Genomic DNA, 5,829 nt, shown 5'->3' on the forward strand with positions numbered 1-5,829 from the left:
TTTTGTTTGTTTGTGTATGTCCCAATACGAAGATACGTGTGAGAATACAGGATGACTTGCACCTGAAATACTTGCAAGTGGTGTCACGCAGATTTCCGCCTCTCGGCCTACTAGTTGCACCACTGGCGGACACAGAGGGTGGGAGCGAGGTGCCTGGCGGCGTCGGTTGGCGAACTGATTCGTGAGTCGACTCACTGAAATGTACCAGGGAGTCTAAGTCCAAGTGAGCTCTAATAAAATAAAATTTAAAAAAAATTGCAGAAACCATCTCACGATGACTGTCGAGGGTAATGCGTTTAGCTTTGAATCAATACAGCGACACAGCGCATTGCTGCCATCGAATCGAGTTACGTGGCGTGAATTGCAGCGGGACTCCTCTTTCGCGCTGAGTGTGCCATCCAGCGGAGCCGCCTTGAAGCCTGCACCGGTGTGTGCAAACGCTGTGAAACGCGTCATGCGTCAACCGGGCTCCTGCCTCGCGCTCCTTTCTGCACATGCTATACGTCATTTGGTGGCACTGCCAAGAAGTTCCCGTGTGGTCTCCCAGACGAGAAGCGTGCATGGTGCACCGGTTCCTGGGAACGCCCATAATTGTTACCTCGCTTGCCGCACACTCAATATGGCACATACTCCATCCCCGTGTTCACAAACGCACCTCGACTCGACATTCCACTCAAAATGCTCCTCGAGGGCGGTTTTTCATTTCACAAATCGCCTTGATGGAAGGAAAGCGCGAGTGTTTTACTTCAGAATCTCAAGGTAGCCCCGCAGCTACCCTGAATCGCTCCTCGAGTGCAGTCAGTGTGTAAACATCGCTGAATTGTGATCTGTCGCTCGCCTCGTCGGCTTTTTTAGATTGACGCCAGTTGCCTTCGTAGCTTTTTTTTTTCTTTTTTTTCGTTAACCATGCCGCGCATTGTCAAAGGCATTGTTTTACAGACCAGTGCAATGCGCATGGGCAACGGAGTAATTCTATTGCGGCGCCGAGACAGATCAAGCATTCCTATCGAAACGGCGGCCTGCTAATGCAGTGATCTGCCGTCTTATTCCTTGCATGAGCCAGTTGATAACCTGCCTACGGGCATTCTTCGTGCGAGTGCTCCTACACTACTATCGGCACCAGTGCATTCACGTGTTTTTTGCGGCTCATCGTACAAAGCCGCATCAGTTCCGGCACGGCGCGATACACAACTGCGGCCTATGACAACCTATTAAAAGAAAACTGCGAACATTGCTGCCATATAGTGCGTGTATTGCCAGTGGGTGCGACTGTTAAATGCGGATCTGGCAGCGCGAGCGCCGGTATTCGCCCCCCCCCCCCTCCACCTGAGTTGTTTGTACTCGGGTAGAGCGTCACTGAATGCGCTAATCCATGGACGACGAAGCGCGCCGCAGCAATTCGACCTGAAATTCACCTCGCAGCCACAATTCAGCCAATACACGCAACCAGTACACGCAAAATTGCCGCGCGACTGGCCGCTCGAGGCACTTATTCGCGGGCTTCATTCCGGCTGGGGAAAACACTTATGTAGCGCGTGTTGAGCAACAGAACAGTGTATCGGGAGCTTATCAAGGTGCCCTACAATTTTCTCATTGACGCCTTTCATCTAATTATAATATTTTAGAAGTTGATTAATAATTAAGACTAATTATCGAATGAGGCGGAATGCCAAAAATAATCCCGGCATCTCGAAGCGATGGTAAACAACATTATCTTGGTTCTGTACAGCTATTTTTGCATATGTTTAAATATTGGTGCGTGATAGTTGGGACACTCTGTGTATAGAGCGTGGTTGTAAAGTCAATAGCTATTTTTAATTTAGATTCCCCTAGAAACTAGCATCAGCTCTAACTGGCGTGTATTAATGTATTATTAATGTATTATCTCATAAATGGTAAACATCATATTAGTTAAATATGATGTTTACCATTTATGAGATCAGAGGTTGTTTTGTAATACTGTTGACTAATATGATGTTTACAATTTATGATTTCAGAGGCTGAGGGAGTAAAAACCACAAAATTGCCAGTGTACTCAGCGTAGAGGACAGAGGTAAGATTGTCGCCCGGTGGGAAGTTTGGAGGTCAATGGTGCAAGTGCAGAGATAGTGGAGGCAAGAACGTGGTAGGAATGCAACGCTTAACCCTAAGACAATAAAAACTGTCATAATAAATTAATGACAACAGGTACTATGGAAGATTCAAGTCGATCTGTAAGACCATCCTCTTCAAAATCGGAAGACGATGTGAATGTTGTTAAGCACATGTTTGCACGTAGCCCTTCGATGTCCACACGACATGCTGCTTCCCTAGGGAATCGGGATTGTCAAGTCACAAGGTGATGACCATTTTAAAAAGTGAGTTACATTTTCGACCTTGGAAGCCACATTACGTTCATAAACCGTTTGATAAGGACTGTGACAGGCGTTTGGAATTTCGCGAGATTATGCTTGGTTGGGGAGCAGATTATCCCGATCTGTACGACAATATCCGGAGGTCGGATGAAGCGGTATTTCACATGGGAGGTTTTGTGAACCGGCACAATTGTCACTATTGGTCAGAGTCCAATCCAAATGTAACCGTAGCTAAAATGCAATAACTGCCAAAGGTAACAGTCTGGTGAGGAATGACGTCTACGAGATTCATTGGTCCATACGTGCTACGTGACACCATGAATGGTGAACGATACTTGGAGATACTTCGAACGTATAGGTTCTTGACAAGAATCTTGACAAAGCTCCCATATCCCTATTGTGTTTGGCAGTGCAGGGCAGGAAACACAGAGTACATTGGTTATACAGCAGATAATTACAATGTCGTCAAAAAAAAACTGAATGAAGCAGTACAGTGCGGCAACAAAAGTAGCAATACAACCATACGAGACACTTGTTATTAGTGCAATTTCGCTAACAATATAATATTGCATCAGAAAAAAAAGTTCTCGTATGCTTTTAAAAGAATAAGAAGAGGTGGTTGTATTTTACTGCGTAATTTTAAACTTATTTAAAATATATGGTAATGCATAACTAAGTGCTTGAAATCCATAATTTGTGCGCGGGTGTGGAACGTGCCAGTGTTTATGACATCGTGTTGGGTAATTTGTGGGATTTTCATGTAAGTTAGCGATGTCTCTAAGCAACATATTGTTTTGTTTTACCTGCATTTTATAGGACTTAAGAATACGGAATTCATATATTTTTTCTACTTCCATGATACGGTATTTTGAAAATAGGGAACTTACATGTGATGTAAAAGGTACATTCAGTATAGCTCTCATCTCAGCTTTCTCCAATATTAGAAGTTTGTTTTTACAAGTAATAGTTGTGGTTCCCCACACTAAATGACAGTAGTTAATATGCGATGTGAAAAGAGCATGGTATATTATCATCTTTACTTTAGTTGGTAATGTCTGTTGAAGTTTTTTTAATAGTCCTACAACTCGAGCTAGTTTGGTGGTTATGAAATCAACATGATTGTTCCACAACATGAATTCATTAAAGTAAACACCTAGTGTTTTCACGGTACTCACTATTGCTATAGCGTTTTCACCAAGGGTTAAGCTGAGGTCAGTCATAAAGTGCATATTTTTTGGTCTGAATATAACGGCTTTAGATTTCACTGTGTTAATTGCTAATGCATTTCTTCTGGACCACGCGTGAAGTTTTGCAAGTACATCATTACCCTTACGAATTAAATAACCTGCATCCGTTCCTGAAAGAAATATTCTTGTGTCATCAGCGAAAATGATATAATCAGCCTGATTATCTATTTCTACCAAATCATTTATGTAGATATTAAACAGTAAGGGCTCCAGTATGCTTCCTTGTGGGACCCCGTGGCTAATTGATTTCCACTGGGAGCGAAAATTTCCTAGGTGAACTGACTGAGTGCGATCAGTCAAGTAGCTGGAAAGTATACATTAAGCGTTACGTCGCGGACACCATACATTGAGAGCTTCGTAATCAGAGTGATGTGATGTATCCGGTGGAAGGCTTTCGAGAAGTCTACGAATACACCAAGGGTAAGTACTTTGCGTTCAATGTTATGTAATATTAATTCCTCCTGTTTTAGTAGGGCTATTTCTGTTGATAAGTTTTCTCTAAAGCCTAACTGCTTAGATGATATAACATTGTTTCTTTTTAGAAAACTGTTGAGCCCCCCCCCCCCGAATAAAAATTATACTCTCCAGCCCTTTGGAAAAGATTGGAAGGATCGACATGGGCCTGTAATTGCTGAGCACGTTTTTAGGACCACTTTTATAAATAACAATAACTTTCGCTTTTTTCATCGCTGATAGAAAAACTCCGGAGCTAAGTGACAAATTAAATATATGAGTTAGAAATGGGGATATGACATCAAGTACATGAATAACCGGTAACAATTTTAAGCCAAATGCATCTTCGCTCCTGCTCTTTTTCATATTCTTAAATACTGTTAGTACTTCTTCATTGCTTGTAGGCAATAATACGATGGAGTCGCACACGTGATTGCTAATATAATGTAGCGCACTAGAATCATGTGAACTGTTAACTAATGCAGTAAAATAATCATTAAATTTGTCGGCTAAATGAGCACCGCTATACTGAGTTCTGTCGATTTCGAGAGCTTCAGGTGTTTTATTCGAAGTTCTATGAAGTAGGCGATTAAGCTTAGCCCAGACTTGACTTCGATCGGTTGTGGCATTGAACATAGCGATATGGTTATCATCCTTAACCTTTCTCAAGGCAGAACTCACATTATTGCGGTACGCTTTGAAGGCTGCAAAGTGACTTGGATCACGGCTTTGTAAAAACTTCTGAAATAGTTTATTTTTATAAGGGATCATATGAAGGATGGCCGGTGTCATCCAGGGCTTCCGAGCTTTTTTCGGAGGTTTGACACATTTGTAGGGAATCTTATCTCGATATACAGAAATGAATAATCTCAAGGAATGTGTTAAACGCCTCACCTACTTCTGTTTGCTCGAGTACTGGCTCCCAGTTTTTATCTATGATGGCAGCCCTAAATGACCCAAGTGATTCACAGTTGACAAGCTGTGTCGTCATAAAGGGTGTTTTTTTTGCAGTATGTGTTTAAAGCAGGAACTTGACACACCAAAACATAAGAAGGTGGTCACTTAATGCATAGTTTAAAACACAGGTGGACAAAACTTCAGTTGCCATATTAGTGATCAGAAGATCAAGAATTGTTTCTGATGTAGGTGTTACACGGGTGGGAACATTCACTACATTAGTCAAAAGATACAATTCAAGAAGAACAAATAATTCATTAGTTCTATTTGACGGCTCCTTATTATCGATATTAAAATCACCACTGAGTAGTACATGGTAATTATTAACGTTCGCAAACTGAAAAATTTCCTCTAAATAATGGAAAAATGACTGGACACAACCTTGCGGCGGACGATACACCACAATAAATAGGAATTTGCTATTTGACAAACACAACCCCTCATAATCAGGAGTAAGAACACTGAATAGATCAACATATTCGCAGTGCAAACTGTTGCGAACAAACAAACACACACCACCTCAGCGTCTATTTACATGATTGAGAAAAAATGAACTATAACCAGGCAAACTAAAACACTCAGAATGATTAGAAATCCACGTTTCTGTTAACATAGTTCCCGTGAAGTCAAATGTGAATTTTTGTAGAAACACGTGAAAAACATCAAGTTTTCCACGGATTGACTGGGCATTTATATTCAGTAAAGATAAGCAGTCAGAACCACCAGCCACTAGCTTGTTTATGTCGTCAGGCATGAAGTTTATCCCAGTCATACTTTTACAAGCCATTTCTAAAGGGAGCACTTTACTCGGCTAGTGT

This window comes from Dermacentor silvarum, chromosome 1 (assembly GCF_013339745.2).
Source record: "Dermacentor silvarum isolate Dsil-2018 chromosome 1, BIME_Dsil_1.4, whole genome shotgun sequence".
NCBI classification, from domain to species: Eukaryota; Metazoa; Arthropoda; class Arachnida; order Ixodida; family Ixodidae; genus Dermacentor; species Dermacentor silvarum.